We start from the raw sequence: 20,755 nt of genomic DNA, 5'->3' as shown, positions 1-20,755 counted from the left end.
CAAGTGTTGCACAATAAAGATACCCAAGTGTTGCACAATAAAGATACCCAAGTGTTGCACAGTAAAGATACCAAAGTGTTGCACAATGAAGATACCCAAGTGTTGCACAGTAAAGATACCCAAGTGTTGCACAGTAAAGATACCCAAGTGTTGCACAATGAAGATACCCAAGTGTTGCACAGTAAAGATACCCAAGTGTTGCACAGTAAAGATACCCAAGTGTTGCACAGTAAAGATACCCAAGTGTTGCACAATGAAGATACCCAAGTGTTGCACAGTAAAGATACCCAAGTGTTGCACAGTAAAGATACCCAAGTGTTGCACAATAAAGATACCCAAGTGTTGCACAATAAAGATACCCAAGTGTTGCACAATAAAGATACACAAGTGTTGCACAATAAAGATACCCAAGTGTTGCACAATAAAGATACCCAAGTGTTGCACAATGAAGATACCCAAGTGTTGCACAATAAAGATACCCAAGTGTTGCACAATAAAGATACCCAAGTGTTGCACAATAAAGATACCCAAGTGTTGCACAATAAAGATACCCAAGTGTTGCACAATAAAGATACACAAGTGTTGCACAATAAAGATACCCAAGTGTTGCACAATAAAGATACACAAGTGTTGCACAATAAAGATACCCAAGTGTTGCACAATAAAGATACACAAGTGTTGCACAATAAAGATACCCAAGTGTTGCACAATAAAGATACACAAGTGTTGCACAATAAAGATACCCAAGTGTTGCACAATAAAGATACCCAAGTGTTGCACATTGAAGATACACAAGTGTTGCACAATAAAGATACCCAAGTGTTGCACAATAAAGATACACAAGTGTTGCACAATAAAGATACCCAAGTGTTGCACAAAAAAAGATACACAAGTGTTGCACAATAAAGATACACAAGTGTTGCACAATAAAGATACACAAGTGTTGCACAATAAAGATACCCAAGTGTTGCACAATAAAGATACACAAGTGTTGCACAATAAAGATACCCAAGTGTTGCACAATAAAGATACACAAGTGTTGCACAATAAAGATACACAAGTGTTGCACAATAAAGATACCCAAGTGTTACACATCTGTCTAATTTATCAACTTTTCAGTTCTCTGAGCCATTTATCTACAGGTTTAAGGTTGTCCGAAATGTTCTGCATAAACTAAGAGGCTTGTCATGTGGGAGATGTAATGTTATCCAGTTTTATATAAATGATGCACAATGAGTAATGGGAGTAGTAATGTCTGAGGATCTCACTTTCAAGGATCACAACAGTGCCACGATCACAAGTGCAAAGAAAATGATAGGATGGATAATGAGAACTTTCAAAACGAGAGATGCCAAGCCAGTGATGATCCTTTTCAAATCATTTGTTCTCTCTAGGCTGGAATACTGCTGTACATTAACATCTCCATTCAAAGCAGGTGAAATCGCAGATCTAGAGAGTGTACAGAGATCCTTTACTGCACGTATAAGTTCTGTCAAGCACCTTAACTACTGGGAACGCTTGGAAGCACTTGACTTGTACTCGTTGGAACGCAGGAGGGAGAGATATATCATAATCTACACTTGGAAAATCCTGGAAGGAATGGTCCCAAATCTGCACACGGAAATCACTCCCTACGAAAGTAAAAGACTGGGCAGGCGATGCAAAATGCCCCCAATAAAAAGTAGGGGCGCCATTGGTATACTAAGGGAAAACACCATAAGTGTCCGGGGCCCAAGACTGTTCAACAGCCTCCCATCAAGCATTAGGGGAATTGCCAATAAACCCCTGGCTGCCTTCAAGAGAGAGGTGGACAGATACCTAAAGTCAGTGCCGGATCAGCCGGGCTGTGGCTCGTACGTCGGACTGCGTGCGGCCAGCAGTAACAGCCTAGTTGATCAGGCCCTGATCCATCGGGAGGCCTGGTCATGGACCGGGCCGCGGGGGCGTTGATCCCCGGAATAACCTCCAGGTAATGTGCACCATATGGGGATCATGTGCACCATATGGTGATCATGTGCACCATATGGGGATGATATGCACCATATGGGGATGATATGCACCATTCACTTGTTAGACGAAGAATGAGGGGAGACCTGATCGAAGTGTATAAGTGGAAGATAGGTATTAATAAAGGGGATATTAATAAGGTCTTGAGGATGTCTCTCCAAGAGAGAACCCGCAGTAATGGATTTAAATTAGATAAGTTTAGATTTAGAAAGGACATAGGAAAGTATTGGTTTGGAAATAGGGTAGTTGATGAGTGGAACAGTCTACCTAGTTGGGTTATTGAGGCTAGGACTTTGGGTAGTTTCAAATCTAGGTTGGATAAGTACATGAGTGGGAAGGGTTGGATTTGAGTGGGACTTTCACATCAGAGCTTATTTCTTGGGTAGCATTGAAAATCGGGTTGGGTAAATGTTTTGTTAGTGGGATGAATTGTAAAGGACCTGCCTAGTATGGGCCAGCAGGCCTCCTGCAGTGTTCCTCCTTTCTTATGTTCTTATGTTCTTATGTGCACCACTAGACTCCGAGGGAATGAAGCACCTAGAAACACCAAGTGGTAAACTCCAGGCCACAAGTGTCACTTGGCGCCCGCGTAAACCACTTAACATTTATGACCCTTCACAAATATTGTGGCGAAGACACGTTTTACTCTGTTCACAACTCTTAAAACTAGCGAAATGTTTTCCCACTAAAGTCTTGCTTTGCATACTTATGCCTTTGTATAGACTATATAGTCTATCCGCAGACTGTTTATTTCATGGGTCACTGTCCCGGCTGCTAGTTCCCATACCAGGTCTGATGGTCTAACCAATCAGGCTGTTGGTGTTAGCCGCATGCAGAGCCCCAGTCAGTTAAACTGTTTATTCATTGACAGTTGTTTATTACAACTTTATTTGAATCCAAGACTGAAAAAATTGCGACTTACTGCAAGAATGGTACCAGTACTATGGAACGAGAATTAGGAAGAAAGTCTCCTTGAACTAGACCTTTGCAGTGCCAGTAGACTCAAGGAAGAGTAAGGCACATGATCACGACATACTCACACCACACAGGAAGTGCATACTTTAGCGAAGTTGACTTAGTCGAACTCTACTCTTAGGAAAATATCTGCACCACCGCCCCAAATCTGCACACAGAAATCACTCCCTACGAAAGTAAAAGACTGGGCAGGCGATGCAAAATGCCGCCAATAAAAAGTAGGGGCGCCATTGGTACACTAAGAGAAAACACCATAAGTGTCCGGGGCCCAAGACTGTTCAACAGCCTCCCATCAAGCATTAGGGGAATTGCCAATAAACCCCTGGCTGCCTTCAAGAGAGAGCTGGACAGATACCTAAAGTCAGTGCCGGATCAGCCGGGCTGTGGCTCGTACGTCGGACTGCGTGCGGCCAGCAGTAACAGCCTAGTTGATCAGGCCCTGATCCATCGGGAGGCCTGGTCATGGACCGGGCCGCGGGGGCGTTGATCCCCGGAATAACCTCCAGGTATCCAGGTAACCTCCATCTCTTCTGCTGCCCCACCTCCACTACTGCCCCAATAGAAATCAGCCACTCTGACTTTTTTGGGTTATCCTATATTCTCTACATATATGCTGTTACGTATGATAATCTGTGTAACTGTATTTGTGTATACCTGAATAAACTTACCTCCGCCACTTCCCCACTTCCACCACTGCCCGACCTGCCCCACCAGTTGTTACTAGACCCTTGGCCACACACTGGAAAAACGGCTGCAGCCGACCGACCATCTTGGGAAGCGTTTGAACGAGTGTTGGTTGAGTGAATATGTGATAAGTGAGTGTGTAGTGGTTGAGCGAGTGTGGTGGTGGTAGACGTAAGAGTAACTGGCCCTCCACCGCCGGTGTCACTCCCGCTAATAATTAACACTCAAGATTAACCGCACTTGGTGCTCGTGGTAGGCGACAGGTTTTTGGTGCAAGATGTAGTAAAACTGGTATGTTGTGGTAGTGAGCGCTGCTGCTAGTAGTATTCTGAACCATTTACTAAGCCTTTTGCTATCAACCAAGGAAGGGATGAGTGCAAGCTCCATATTAAAATTTTGCGTTGTATGACCCTTTCTGGTTTAGTGCTTCCCTCATGAAAATAACCGGTGAATTATAAAAATTATAATTATATGCCATATATAGTTTCGTTGTGGGAAACAAGTTAATTCTCTCCTTCTCATATTACACTATAGAGTTGGTTTCATAGACAGGAACATGATACTAGCGCTGTGTGATAGTCCTACTAGCCCATATACACCTTTCCCATGCTAGGCAGGTCTTACCCATCCATGACCACTCAGTCATGTATTTGCCTAGACTGTTTGTAAAGTTGTTCAAAGTACTAGCTTTAATTAATGATCCTATATGACAGTTTGTTCCACTGGGTAATGAAGGCTTGAGCTGGGAAGATGGTTGGATTAACAAGTGGTGTCGATAAGTATGGTAGTCTTTATTATGACTGCGTTTCGCTCACTGTAGAGTTTTATCAAGTGATGACAAAAGTGATATGGTGTGAGCCAGCTAGAGGCGTGAGACGGGTCAGGGGTCTGAGATGTTTCCAGAGGCGAGGCTGGTTTAACACTTCAATTCTGTATATAATAATGTAGAGGCGAGATACCCTCCCTAGGACCCCAGCCCTCCCTCTGAAACGTTTAAAGTGCCACACCAGGAGGATTAACTTCATCCTGGAAGACAGTGACTAAGCATGCGTGTGTCGGGCTAAGATAACGTGCAAGAGTGGTTTCTATGGCGTGTGTTGAATACATGACTGCCTCTTAACAGAGCTGTAGTTGCACCCGCCAAGAACATTGCATAACGTACTCGGTGCAAGCCACATAATCCCGTCACTGCGTTGACAAGCTCCCAGTGAACGTAACGTTCTCTTAATAAAAATACGTTAACACTGCGCATGTGTTTAATATGCATGTTGGTGTAATATTATATACTGTCTATAATGTAATACTGAGCACCAACCAGGAGCAGGAGCCACCGCACAGACAAGGGAGGTGGGGGTAGAGTACCTTTTGGCAGAGGGGTGGGAAGGGTTACTTACGAGTAAGTAGGGAGTACTGAAGCATATAAGGAAGCTAAGTGAAGGGAGAATGGTGACTAAGTTATTAGGTGAGTTAGTAGGTTGAAGAGAGAGATAATAAATGAGCAGTGGGTAGAGCAGTCTGGTCTCTTGACGACTGTGAATGATGACGGGTAGTAGTTTGTCATATGTGACACGTATGTAGGGGTAGTTGTGGGTCATCTTGTGTGACACATGTACGTGAAGACTGGCGGTTAAGTGAGTAAAACGTAACCTACAGGGTAATAGCACTTCGCCATTAATGTTGGAGTGAATGGCATAGAGTACAATGAGTGGTTGACACAGGTGTCATGTGGCATTATCAATCAGGCTTCTGAGCACTGACCGTCCATCCTTGCACACTATATAACCACGGTTGGTTTCCAACGAATGAATTATTATTACATTCATGGGGGAGAGCCAAACTGGTAGGGGTCATGTATCGCCCGGGGAAATGATAGATATTCAAGACACATTAAGACACAAGGAGGGTGTATCCTTTATACTGCCTCCCCCTCACTGTTTTATAGTTTGTTTATAAAATAAGTTAATGTTAATGGAATCTAGCCTAAAGTAACTTACATTTAATAGGCTAAATTATTTTAGACGAATTGGTTGTGTGGTACATCGTTCAGAAATGGACGTACGTTAACCCATAAGAAAAACGATGTATTTTAAAGTCAGACTTCTTCATGTATCATTGATGTGTAAAAGACAAGTGAATCTAAGAGTGGCGCAGATAGTGACACAGGCGGGTCAGATATAGCGGCCTTGTATAACATACATGATGGATACACTTGATGAAGATTTTATCAAATCAGCGGCGGTGTTTAATCCCAACGTCCAGGGAGGCTGCATGGCCAGCTTTAATTAATTTGGGTGACTGTAGTTTGTAGTAGTCAAGATGAACAAGAATTATGATCATGCTAGTGGTATGAAGGAGATCGCCCTGACTCATACTAAATAAATATTTAGTAGTAGTTTTTTTTTTTTGTTGGATACTTAATTTATAGGGGTAAAGTTGCTAGTATTTATGTGAATTTATTAAAGACAATCACCTAAGGAAGCCCTTCATCACATGATGAACACCAACTCGGTATCTCATGGAGAACATCTTACAACAGTGCCATTGCTTAATTAGTTGTCATGGCAGCATAAGGTTACCGATGACAGATTTAGTGTCTGGTAAAACACTTGGCTCACTACACCGGTGGCACGAACCTGCTGAGATGGGATGCACATATCGCCTCTTTTAGTAATTTAAACAACAACACTTGGGATGGTTTATGCAAATAAAATGGGCATCGGTGTCCATAGATCGTTTACGTCTAGGTAATGGAGAGAGTAGAGGGGAAGGGGGGGGGGGTAAAGGATGTTTTGAAAGCTTGAAGCTTTGAGCATGAAGCGCGCTCGTGTCAGATCGAAGTGGACACAAGTGGTTTTTATGGCTTGGCGTGCTGCTGGAGTGTGAGCAAAGAAACATTTATGAAGAGCTGTGTCCTGGAGATGAGACGTAGAGTGCCTTTTTATATGGTAAAAATCGATAAGTTTTCAGGTTTATATTTAGTGTTCAGTTCTGTCTTATAGATTTTTTTTAAGTTTATGAAAATTTTTATTACTAAACATTCGTGGACGTTGTATGTTGGATGGAATCTTACAGATTTTTCTAATTACCTCACCATACCACTCAGGGCTACATACTCTAAATATCTTAAAACACAGAAGTAAAAACACTCTAACTCGTGTTTAGTGATTTGAATAATAGTGCATATAAGAACATATATTAGGTGATTTATGATAAAGATTAGATATAAATTTTCTGCCAGTCCTATGCATTAAGAAACGGAATATCTCCATATACTTCACATTTTATAGTGAAAGAAGAAGACAGTTACCTGGAGGTTACCTGGAGGTTATTCCGGGGATCAACGCCCCCGCGGCCCGGTCCATGACCAGGCCTCCCGATGGATCAGGGCCTGATCAACTAGGCTGTTACTGCTGGCCGCACGCAGTCCGACGTACGAGCCACAGCCCGGCTGATCCGGCACTGACTTTAGGTATCTGTTTACCTGGAGTTTACCTGGAGAGAGTTCCGGGGGTCAACGCCCCCGCGGCCCGGTCTGAGACCAGGCCTCCTGGTGGATCAGAGCCTGATCAACCAGGCTGTTGCTGCTGGCTGCACGCAAACCAACATACGAGCCACAGCCCGGCTGATCCGGAACTGACTTTAGGTGCTTGTCCAGTGCCAGCTTGAAGACTGCCAGGGGTCTGTTGGTAATCCCCCTTATGTGTGCTGGGAGGCAGTTGAACAGTCTCGGGCCCCTGACACTTATTGTATGGTCTCTTAACGTGCTAGTGACACCCCTGCTTTTCATTGGGGGGATGGTGCATCGTCTGCCAAGTCTTTTGCTTTCGTAGTGGGTGATTTTCGTGTGCAAGTTCGGTACCAGTCCCTCTAGGATTTTCCAGGTGTATATAATCATGTATCTCTCCCTCCTGCGTTCCAGGGAATACAGGTTTAGGAACCTCAAGCGCTCCCAATAATTGAGGTGTTTTATCTCCGTTATGCGCGCCGTGAAAGTTCTCTGTACATTTTCTAGGTCGGCAATTTCACCTGCCTTGAAAGGTGCTGTTAGTGTGCAGCAATATTCCAGCCTAGATAGAACAAGTGACCTGAAGAGTGTCATCATGGGCTTGGCCTCCCTAGTTTTGAAGGTTCTCATTATCCATCCTGTCATTTTTCTAGCAGATGCGATTGATACAATGTTATGGTCCTTGAAGGTGAGATCCTCCGACATGATCACTCCCAGGTCTTTGACGTTGGTGTTTCGCTCTATTTTGTGGCCAGAATTTGTTTTGTACTCTGATGAAGATTTAATTTCCTCATGTTTACCATATCTGAGTAATTGAAATTTCTCATCGTTGAACTTCATATTGTTTTCTGCAGCCCACTGAAAGATTTGGTTGATGTCTGCCTGGAGCTTTGCAGTGTCTGCAATGGAAGACACTGTCATGCAGATTCGGGTGTCATCTGCAAAGGAAGACACGGTGCTGTGGCTGACATCCTTGTCTATGTCGGATATAAGGATGAGGAACAAGATGGGAGCGAGTACTGTGCCTTGTGGAACAGAGCTTTTCACCGTAGCTGCCTCGGAATTTACTCTGTTGACGACTACTCTCTGTGTTCTGTTAGTGAGGAAATTATAGATCCATCGACCGACTTTTCCTGTTATTCCTTTAGCACGCATTTTGTGCGCTAATACGCCATGGTCACACTTGTCGAAGGCTTTTGCAAAGTCTGTATATATTACATCTGCATTCTTTTTGTCTTCTAGTGCATTTAGGACCTTGTCGTAGTGGTCCAATAGTTGAGACAGACAGGAGCGACCTGTTCTAAACCCATGTTGCCCTGGGTTGTGTAACTGATGGGTTTCTAGATGCGTGGTGATCTTGCTTCTTAGGACCCTTTCAAAGATTTTTATGATATGGGATGTTAGTGCTATTGGTCTGTAGTTCTTTGCTGTTGCTTTACTGCCCCCTTTGTGGAGTGGGGCTATGTCTGTTGTTTTTAGTAACTGTGGGACGACCCCCGTGTCCATGCTCCCTCTCCATAGGATGGAAAAGGCTCGTGATAGGGGCTTCTTGCAGTTCTTGATGAACACAGAGTTCCATGAGTCTGGCCCTGGGGCAGAGTGCATGGGCATGTCATTTATCGCCTGTTCGAAGTCATTTGGCGTCAGGATAACATCGGATAGGCTTGTGTTAATCAAATTTTGTGGCTCTCTCATAAAAAATTCATTTTGATCTTCGACTCTCAGTCTGGTTAGCGGCTTGCTAAAAACTGAGTCATACTGGGACTTGAGTAGCTCACTCATTTCCTTGTTGTCATCTGTGTAGGACCCATCTTGTTTAAGTAGGGGCCCAATACTGGACGTTGTTCTCGATTTTGATTTGGCATAGGAGAAGAAATACTTTGGGTTTCTTTCGATTTCATTTATCGCTTTTAGTTCTTCCCGCGATTCCTGACTCCTAAAGGATTCTTTTAGCTTAAGTTCGATGCTTGCTATTTCTCTGACCAGTGTCTCCCTACGCATTTCAGATATATTGACCTCTTTTAGCCGCTCTGTTATTCTTTTCCGTCGCCTGTAAAGGGAGCGCCTGTCTCTTTCTGTTTTACATCTACTCCTCCTTTTTCTTAGAGGAATAAGCCTTGTGCATACATCGAGTGCTACCGAGTTAATCTGTTCTAGGCATAAGTTGGGGTCTGTGTTGCTTAGTATATCTTCCCAGCTTATATCGGTTAGGACTTGGTTTACTTGGTCCCACTTTATGTTTTTGTTATTGAAGTTGAATTTGAGTTTAGTCTGGGTAGAAAGTCATCATGACTCATATAAGGCTACAGTGAACATAATGTACATACCTCAACCGTTTAGTACACGTATGAAGGATGTTTTTGAGTATATTGATCTCGAAATATTCTATCTACAAATTGTTTAATGCAGGAAATAAAAAAAAATATTCACTGAAGACAGATTTACTATTTATTTTGGAGTGCATAATTCGATCAGATCAATAATTTGAAAAATAGTATATAAGCCGTAAAAGATGGTCTGCTGGTAGGCTGGTGAACAAAACTGTAACGTCAACACTGATGAATTTGAAATCATTTGACATGGTGAAGACCAGCATTATTTTTAAATGAAATGTACATACAATTCTAAGAATTAGACTTAACATTTGAGCTACCCATTTAGACAGTGTGTAGGCTACAAAGCCTACAAATTATCTAGACTCAGACTATCTAGGCAGAAAACAGTCTTAAGCTATGATAGGTCTTACAGTACTAATTACTTTGTAATTAGTACTTACAGTACTAATTACAAAACAGAGTTGTTCTTGAAGCAGGGAATTGTTTGATTAGATAGTCAGTTCTTTTAAGAATTACCACCAGTTTACTGTTAAAAGAATGATTAACCAGTTCAAGGTTCTTATTTAACAGTGCATAAGTGTCAGCATTATTATGTAAGTTGTGGCTTTTCTTCCTGTCCCTCTGAAGATATGTGAACACACACACACACACACACACACACACACACACACACACACACACACACACACACACACACACACACACACACACACACACACACACACACACACACACACACACTGTATATATATATATATATATATATATATATATATATATATATATATATATATATATATATATATATATATATACACACACATATTTATCCTTTCTTTATCTTCCCATCAACTCCTGACCCCACGTTCATTGGTGTCATTCCTTTTGCCTCTCTTCCTCCCATCAACCCTTCCCTCCCCCGCCTTCACTTTGAAGAGCAGTATGTGTGTGTGTGTGTGTGTGTGTGTGTGTGTGTGTGTGTGTGTGTGTGTGTGTGTGTGTGTGTGTGTGTATGTGTTTGTGTACGTGTCAGTGTCTGTGTGGGTGTCAGTGTGTGGGTGTTTGACTATCTCTATACCGGAACTGGGCGTGTGGCTTTGGTACGGTGGTACCAGCTCCTTGTTGATCATTCACGCCCTTATGTTGCCAGTCTACACCACCCCTCACTTCCCACACCCCACACTTTTCACACCCCTCACTTCCCACACCCCTCACTTCCCACACACCCCCACTTCCCACACTTTCAGCTGTAAGCCCTAAACTAAACTTTCCCCTTACCCCACAAACTCATTTTCACCCCTACTTCACCCCATAAAGTCTTACTTTCGTCATTGTTTCTCCCTATAAACTATCACCCTTGCTTCACCCCATAAACTCTCTGACCCCTTGCTTCACCTCTCAAACTCTCACTTTCACCCCTGCTTCACCCCCACAAACTTTCACTTTCACCCTTGCTTCACATAACAAACTCACACTCTGACCCCTGCTTCACCCCACAGACTCTGAGTTAAGAGAATATGGGAGAAGTGGGGGGGGGGAAAGAAGAATAAATCATAGCCACCCTACACAATATGTCGAGTCAGACTCACTAAAGTTGCAGCATAAATTTAAACAGTTAAAGGAGAGGAGATGGGAGGAGGGGAGGGGGAGAAGGGGTCGAGAATACATTTTTTTTTGGCCCCTTTTCTTTACTCATAAGAACATAAGAATGGAGGAACACTGCAGAAGGCCTACTGGCCCATGCGAGGCAGGTCCTTATCAAAACGAATACTACCTAAAGCTTCCCAAGAAATAACTCCCGTACCCAATGACACCATTCAAACCCAGCCCCTCCCACTCATATATTTATCCAGTCTCTTCTTAAAGCTACCCAAGGTCCTAGCCTCTATCACCCCACTGGGAAGACTGTTCCACGCATCTACAACTCTGTTAGAAAACCAGTACTTACCTATGTCCTCTCTAAATCTAAATTTATCCAACTTAAATCCATTATTCCTGGTTCTTACCTGGTTCGACACCCTCAGTACTTTATTAATATCTCCCTTGTTTATGCCCGTCATCCACTTATACACTTCAATGATATCTCCCCTCATTCTCCGCCTCTCCAGAGAGTGGAGATTTAAGGCTTTAAGTCTATCTTCATACGGGAGGTTCCTCACACAGTAAATCATTTTAGTCATTCTTCTCTGTATCTTCTCTAATGAGTCTATATCCATCCTGTAGTAAGGGGACCAAAACTGAGCAGCATAATCTAAATGAGGCCTCACTAGTGATGTATAGAGCTGTAAAATAACTTTTGGACTTCTGTTACTTATACTTCTTGAGATAAATCCAAGTAATCTGTTGGCCTTGTTGTGCACACTAAGGCACTGCTGTCTTGGCTTTAGATTTCTGCTTACCATGACTCCCAAGTCTTTTTCACATTCTGTATGATCAAGCTCTACTTCACCTAGATTATAGCTTCGAGGGTTATTTTCATTACCAAGGGCAAGTACCTTACACTTATCCACATTGAACTTCATCTGCCATTTTTCAGACCAAGACATTAATTTGTCCAAATCGTCCTGGAGTTCATTGATATCCTCCTCAGAGTGAATTATACGGCCTATCTTTGTATCATCAGCAAATTTACTCATGTCACTCGTAATCCCTTCATCAAGGTCATTAATGTAAATAATGAACAAGAGAGGGCCTAAAACTGATCCTTGTGGAACGCCACTAGTGACTAATCCCCATTCAGATTTCACTCCATTAATGGTAACTCTCTGCTTTCTATTGGTAAGCTATGCCTCAATCCATGCTAGAACTTTACCTCCTATACCATGAGCTGCCACTTTTCTTAAGAGTCTCTTGTGAGGTACTCTATCGAAGGCTTTACTAAAATCCAAATAAACAATATCATATTCCTTATCACTGTCAACTGCCTCAAATGTTCTATTGAAGAACGTCAATAAGTTTGTCAGGCAGGAACGACCTCTCGTAAATCCATGCTGAGATTCATTTATCAAGTTATGCTCTTCAAGGTGACTTCTGATAATGTCAGCTATAATTGATTCTAATAACTTGCCCACTATAGATGTCAGGCTTATTGGACGGTAATTTGAAGGAGTGGACTTATCCCCTGATTTGAATATAGGAACCACATTAGCCATCTTCCACAACTCTGGCACAACACCGGTAAGGATGGACGCATTGAATACACTCGTTAATGGCTGACTAAGCTCCATCTTGCATTCCTTAAGTACCCTGGAAAACAACTCATCGGGTCCCGGGGACTTATTTTGCTTCAGTTTGTCTATCTGTTTAATAACCATGTCCCTCGTGACAGTAATATTAGTTAACTTAAATTCATCAGGAACTAAATAATTGTTAATTACTGGAATGTCATTTACATCTTCCTGTGTGAAAACTGACAAAAAATAGTCATTAAATGAGGAACACATTTCCAGTTCATTATCCGTCAGCTGTCCATTCCCAGTTTTCAGAGGTCCTACTTTTTCCTTTGCCCAGAGAGCGACGTAAAGTAACATTCTCAACACTGATGCTGAAACTAAATAAGTTTGACTCACGAAATCGTAATGACACGATTGCACAGTTTTACGACTAGCCGCTAGTTCAAGCCCCACCCGTACCGTGGTTTGTTTTAATAAGCTTGTTGTTTCTGTGAAACCTAACATCGTAGTTATACCTGAAACATCTGTGTGTGTTGTTTATGTTATACCTAACATTGTAAGTTACACCTGAAACTTGAGTAACCTCAGACATGACCACCTGGTTAATGTATATAGTAACACTCCACTCTGAATGTCTTTTTAAGGTTGAGAGACAGTGGCGGTAAGTGAATAAGAGGTATTGGCTGGTGAGGAGAAAACTTCGCACAGGCTGATAGACTAAGGGTTAACAAGTGGTTAATAAGTGATGAACAGGTCCACTGGCACTCATAATCAGAGGTGGTTAAGTGTTTACCAAGGCGGGAGGAGACAAGGAAAGGGTGCAATTGTCTTTATGTAGTATAATTATTCATAGAAGGGGAGTGTGTGTATCTAGTGTGATTCTCTGTGTGTAGTGTGATTCTGTGTGTCTAGTGTGATTCTCTGTGTCTAGTGTGATTCTCTGTGTCTAGTGTGATTCTCTGTGTCTAGTGTGATTCTCTGTATCTAGTGTGATTCTCTGTGCCTTGTGTGATTCTATGTGTCTGGAGTGATTCTCTGTGTCTAGTATGATTCTCTGTCTCTAGTGTGATTCTCTGTGTCTTGTGTGATTCTCTGTATCTAGTGTGATTCTCTGTGTGAAGTGTGATTCTCTGTATCTAGCGTGATTCTCTGTGTTTAATGTGATTCTCTGTGTCTAGTGTGATTCTCTGTGTCTAGTGTGATTCTCTGTGTCTTGTGTGATTCTCTGTATCTAGTGTGATTCTCTGTATCTTGTGTGATTCTCTGTATCTAGTGTGATTCTCTGTGTCTTGTGTGATTCTCTATGTCTAGTGTGATTCTCTGTGTCTAGTGTGATTCTCTGTGTCTGGTGTGATTCTCTGTGTCTAGTGTGATTCTCTGTGTCTTGTGTGATTCTCTATGTCTAGTGTGATTCTCTGTGTCTAGTGTGATTCTCTATGTTTTGTGTAATTCTCTGTATCTAGTGTGATTCTCTGTGTCTAGTGTGATTCTCTGTGTCTAGTGTGATTCTCTGTGTCTAGTGTGATTCTCTCTGTCTAGTGTGATTCTCTCTGTCTAGTGTGATTCTCTGTGTCTTGTGTGATTCTTTGTGTCTAGTGTGATTCTCTGTGTCTAGTGTGATTCTCTGTGTCTAGTGTGATTCTCTGTGTCTTGTGTGATTCTATATTTAGTGCGATTCTCTAGACGAGCCTGGCCCACGGTCGGGCTCCAGGAGTAAATAGAGACTTTAAACTCATCAGATGTATATATTGTTACACCCCATATATATATATATATATATATATATATATATATATATATATATATATATATCGTGCCGAATAGGTAAAACTTGTGATTTTGACTTAAATAGCAACGCTCTTCTTGTCGAATAAGGCAAGCGAAAATTTGTGTATGCAATAATTTCCCAAAAATCATTCTGACCCTAACGAAAAAGAAAATATTTTATTGTATTTGTTTATTAATAAATTGTTGTAAATTTATCTAAAATATATTTAGTTAGATTAGGCTAAATTAAATTGCGCTTGTTATAATAAGATTAGGTAAGTTTTCTCTGGTTCTTTTGGTACAAAATTATTAATTTTTACATTAACATAAATGAAAAACATATATTTAAACGTATAAGAGAAAATTTAAAAGTACTTAATTTTAAATGCATTCTTTCTAATTGACCAGTTTTACCTATTCGGCACGACACACACACACACACACACACACACACACACACACACACACACACACACACACACACACACACACACACACACACACAGTATATTGATGCCCTACATTTAGATTGTAATTACCTATATGTATATTCATTGTAAAAAATCATGTAATGTTTATCAATGTATGGAACATGCAGACATAATAAGGAAGATGATAGTATTATTATTATTAAGGCAATTCAGATTATTAGGAATCCTCAGAGACTGAATGGCTACAACAGTTGTGGGATTTCCTCTTGTTTATTCTTCAAGGTGTTATTGTCTATAACTTAAGAACACCTTTTCTGATCGGCTTTAAATTTTCATCACCGATGTACCACACCTTGAGGAAAGTTATGAGTCTTGCTGGGTTTTGCAGGCTTCACTGCGAAAATTTTGCACTCTAAAATGGGATATTGATTTCCGTGCGCTAACATGATAAGGCGTTTTTTTAGTGGCAGTGTATTTTGTTCAAAAGATTTCTTCCACAATATGATTAATGAGGACAAATTTCAGCTACTGGATTATGGACAAAAGGAGAAAATAAAAACTAGAATGGAATATAAAACTAACTCTAAACTTAATAGAGTGAGAAACTAACCTGAAGAAGTTAAGAATCATAATCTCGCTTTTAAGGATCACAGCAGTGTTATTATCACTATCGCGAGGAAAATGATAGGATGAACAACGAGAATCTTCAAAACGAGAGATGTTAAGCTAATGATTTGATAACAAGAATCTTCAGAACAAGAGATGTTAAGCCAATGATTGGATAACGAGAATCTTCAGAACAAGAGATGTTAAGACAATGATTGGATAACGAGAATCTTCAGAACAAGAGATGTTAAGACAATGATTGGATAACGAGAATCTTCAGAACAAGAGATGTTAAGCCAATGATTGGATAACGAGAATCTTCAGAACAAGAGATATTAGGCCAATGGTGGACCTTTTTAAGTAATTGCTCTCTCTACTGTACACTAACGGACTCTTTCAAGGCAGGCGAAACTGCAGACCTAGAAAATGTACTGAGAATTTTCACAGCACATATAAATAAGTGTAAGAGGCCCAAGACTCTTCAAACGTCTCCTATCATACATAAGGGGATTACCTACATACCCCGGCCAGCAGTAACAGCCTAGTTGATCAGGCCCTGATCCATCGGGAGGCCTGGTCATGGACCGGGCCGCGGGGGCGTTGATCCCCGGAATAACCTCCAGGTAACCTCCAGGTAACCCCTAATTGTCTTCAAGAGGGAACTTGATAAGTTCGTCAGTTCCTTATCAGCGGGGGCTGTGGTTCGTACGTCAGACTGGGTGCGGTCAGCAGTAACAGTCTGGTTGTTCAGACTTTAATTTACCAGGTCTAGTGTGGGACTGGGCTGCGGCGGCGTTAACCCCCCTGAAGCATCCATTAGGTGTGTTCAGGTATCTTTCTCTCTCTCTCTCTCTCTCTCTCTCTCTCTCTCTCTCTCTCTCTCTCTCTCTCTCGCTCTTGTCTCCCACTCGCCCTCTCTACCCCTTTTCTTGCCTCCTACTCTCTCCTCCCTCTCCGTTTCTCTCTTCTCCTTGTCTCATAAAGTCAGACACACGAGGCTGCCAGATTTATGTGCCTGTGTTTACCTTTGTATGATGATGAATGTTGCCACACTACCACCACCACTGACGCCTCTAGTATTCTCTCTCTCTCTCTCTCTCTCTCTCTCTCTCTCTCTCTCTCTCTCTCTCTCTCTCTCTCTCTCTGTTAATTAAGGATGTATATTTTATTGTAATTATCATTACATTTGTTTTAATGTAAGACTTTAAATTTGTTCATTTTGCATATAAAGATTGATATTTTTCTGAGGGTCGTGAGTCTTCTTATAAAGTTAATATTATTTTGTTATTAGCGGCTATAGTTAAATATAAATTAATTTACCTAGACTAACATAGAATGACTATTTTTTTTATATAAATGCTTGGATAGAGCAGAAATAATCGAGATTTTTTACGCATTCTAAAGCAGTTGTTCAGTTTGGAGAACAGCTTGCAGAATTGTTGTAGTTTACCTTCGATTTACCTGTGACCTGTTTTATAGTTTCCCTACACCATTGGCCAGGTTCAGGGCTCCCTGTTGACTGCTTGGTCGACTAGGCTTGCTGTTAACGGCATGGCCTTGTTGATCTTGATCTGTTGAAACTATCGTAAGGCTGCTGAAAGTGTATCCTCTATGTTTACAAAGTCAGAGTAAGCCGGTGAAAGGTCTCGGTCAAAGTCCCACTGAACTGGTCATCACTGGTATAACACTGGTGCCAGGATGAATCTTACCATCTCTCTTGAGCAAAATACTCAGCTTTCTCTCTCAATTACTTCCACATAGTCTTCCATATAAAATACTGTCAATTTTTTGGGTCTGGTCTGGGACCGGGCCGCGGGGGCGGTGACCTTAGGACGTGTCTCCGGATAAACGTTAAAAATTTGTTTTCTAATTGCTTTATTTATTCATTCTTATGCATATATATTTTTTGTATTACAGGTAAGTGCTCAGGTGTGGCTGTGAGAACCTCTGTCTGACTTTACTACCCGGGTAGGTGCTGCTGCCTCTGACTGACTTTACTACCCGGGTAGGTGCTGCTGCCTCTGACTGACTTTACTACCCGGGTAGGTGCTGCTGCCTCTGACTGACTTTACTACCCGGGTAGGTGCTGCTGCCTCTGACTGACGTTACTACCCGGGTAGGTGCTGCTGCCTCTGACTGACGTTACTACCCGGGTAGGTGCTGCTGCCTCTGACTGACGTTACTACCCGGGTAGGTGCTGCTGCCTCTGACTGACGTTACTACCCGGGTAGGTGCTGCTGCCTCTGACTGACGTTACTACCCGGGTAGGTGCTGCTGCCTTGCTGATTTGTATTACTCATCAAAATCTTTCATTACACAAGTGCACTTGAGGTACTGCAGTCTGCCTGTCTGCCTGCTTCCAGCTCTTGAGCTGAAGTGCGTGTTCAGTCGTCACTGCCTGACCCATTCATATTCTAACCTCCACTGCCAACCTATGAACTCAGACTGGCAGTTTTCTAAGACAAAATATTACTTGCAGTACGGAAAGAAAACACCACGAAGTGATTGCATTGTATTTCAGTTGTTTTTACTTAGCTTCACCAGTGCTACAGGACGAAGGGGCTACCTGCCCGGAGTCTACCTGGAGGTCGTTCCGGGGTCAACGCCCAAGCTACCCATTCCTTGACCAGACTGCTTATGTAGTGTAGCAGATGGTGAAGCCAAAGTAATGAGTTTATATTTAAGTTTTGTATACATAGCATACAAATAGTTTTATGCAATGGTCGTAAGGGCACACCTAGCTAAAGTCTACCTGGAAGTCGTTCCGAGGGTCAACGCCCCCGCGGCCCGGTCCATGACCAGACCCTTAGAAAGGCGCTCTACGAAGATGTCTTGTAGGATAACCCAAAAAAGCTAATGTGATTTATTTCCATTGGGATCTCAAACATGTTGCACCAGTTATCTTCATAACAAAGTGAGCAAGAGGCAGTGCAACGTTAACACCAGTGTTGTTTGCTAGTGATGAGTGTACCTACCGTGTGTCATAGTTCTCTGAGTCAGGCTGCCCACTGCAGAAACCCACTGATTGTCACGTTACGCCTACGCCCTTTCAGGGATGGCAGAGGGCGGTCTTGATGCGAGAAAAGGCCCTTGATTCGAGGAACTAGAATTAGTTTCCCCTGACTTAAATCAGACCTGAATATATCCCATTTCTCAGCGCTGTATAACTTCTCCCATTCTGTGGGAACTGTATGACTCCTGCGGGTCTAGCGATTGTCCATGAATATGATAATCACAGTTCCCATTTATCATGTCACATCCATACATGTTACCAAATGAATATAAATAAATGCTAACCAATCAGAATTAATTGTTGCAATATCCCAGCCTTCACCTTGAAGCCACATCCCACTAGTCCTCTCCCAACCCTGACTTTGAAGCCACATCCCACTGGCCCTCTCCCAGCTCTGACCTTGAAGCCACATCCCACTGGCCCCTCTCCCAGCCCTGACCTTGAAGCCACATCCCACTGGCCCCTCTCCCAGCCCTGACCTTGAAGCCACATCCCACTGGTCCTCTCCCAACCCTGACCTTGAAACCATATCCCACTGGCCCTCCCAGCTCTGACCTTGAAGCCACATCCCACTGGTCCTCTCCCAACCCTGACCTTGAAGCCACATCCCACTGGCCCTCTCCAAGCCCTGACTTTGAAGCCACACCCCACAGCTCGTCCTATGATTCAGCCCACTGGCCTTGTAGCAGCCTTTATTTGAAAGACACAGCCCTAGGCGCGTTCCAAGGCTCCGACAAACTGGTGGTCACGCGAGACCTCTTAACCCTAATATACGAGCCCAGTAGTGTGTGTGTGTGTGTGTGTGTGTGTGTGTGTGTGTGTGTGTGTGTGTGTGTGTGTGTGTGTGTGTGTGTGTGTGTGTGTGTGTGTGTGTTAGTCAAGGTCACTTGCAGGCCAACATGACACCAGTGGTGTCATTCATTACTCATTCAGCGTTAACTGAGCTGAATTAAAGGCAAACAGATGGACATTCATACAAAAAGACAGATAGTAATACAATACAGATATTAAGATATACAGATATATGAGTGCAACAGACTAAAGGACGGGCAGACAAGTAGACAGTGAGTCAACCAGACAGATGGGTGGAGGGACGGAAAAGGAGACGAGGTATCATCCTGGCGAGGTCAATATCAAGTATCAGCGATGAGGATCTTAATAGTTGTATAGAGAAGCGGTCTTCCTCATCGCTACGACAGTAACTCAGGGTGGTGTGTGTAGAGGTGTTATGGTTGTGTTGGTGGTGTGTAGTGGCGGCGTGTATGGTTGTACTGGTAGTGTGTAGGGGGAATGGTGTTTATAAATGTTCGTGTATACAGTAGTGGTGGTTGAAATACAGATAACTCTTCCTGTTATCGCCTTCATCCATGTTATTTCCTTTCGCTGACTATTACTTTACATTCATGTTAAATAATAATGCCCAATAATAACTCAGCAGGGGGTCGAAATATACAGACCAATTAATTTTATGAGTTTCTGTCTCCATGTTGGTTATTATTGAGCTTTGACAAGTGTTCAAAACACTTTCTTGAGCTATTTGATAATAACTAAATTTAGGTTGACTCACTTGTTTTTTTGTATTGTCAGAGTGGTTAATATGTTAAATAAACAAGAGTACATATTTTCTAAGTCAGTTTTGGTTCACACTTCAAAACATTATACACCATTATAATTCAAAGCAGTTTGGCTTGTGACTCACACAGCCTACACAAAAATAGGCGATGTTACAGTATATGATAAAAAAATCAACAAACCGGAAGTCTCCTACCGATGCTGGTGACCCAAACTTTGGTTCTCCTACCGATGCTGGTGACCCACTTTGTATGTAAACGACAGCATCGTACGAGATGGTGATGCACCACTGGAATGAAACCTTTGAAGCTACCATTGTTACTGAAGCCATAATGGAATACTTGATGATATCCTTATCTTCTTACTGAAGCCTCTTAACTCAGGCTGGCAGGTTTCATTACTTCACGCATAAGACCCATCATGTATGATGGAATATGACAGGGAAAGAGTTAGTTTTTCACTGTTCTCATAATGTAAATCATACAGACCATGGTAGCAGCACACTGTGGATTTCCTCATTTTTTTATCCACATTAATTTTCAGAACTTGAAAGCCGAGACACAATCACCTTTATTCAGGATAACTTACAAATATTTTGCACATTAATATCAGTTTGTATGGGAGGAATATCTCGGTGGATACTTCCCCTGTGAGGGATACCCTGGTGCATTCTTCACATGTACAGT

General features: G+C 42.2%; 1 long non-coding RNA gene across 1 annotated transcript in view; it reads left to right on the top strand.

The window, feature by feature from the left end:
* Nucleotides 1–18,857, top strand: part of LOC138854172 (uncharacterized) — a 130,728-nt gene extending 111,871 nt beyond the window's left edge. Inside the window, exon 4 of the long non-coding RNA XR_011393395.1 lies at nucleotides 17,402–18,857. This is a non-coding gene — a long non-coding RNA (uncharacterized lncRNA). The remainder of the gene's footprint in view (nucleotides 1–17,401) is intronic.
* Nucleotides 18,858–20,755: the final 1,898 nt, after the last annotated feature.

Source organism: Cherax quadricarinatus, chromosome 4, assembly GCF_038502225.1.
Source record: "Cherax quadricarinatus isolate ZL_2023a chromosome 4, ASM3850222v1, whole genome shotgun sequence".
NCBI lineage: Eukaryota > Metazoa > Arthropoda > Malacostraca > Decapoda > Parastacidae > Cherax > Cherax quadricarinatus.
Note: the sequence above shows the minus strand (reverse complement) of the source record. Positions and strands in the feature narration are given on the sequence as shown.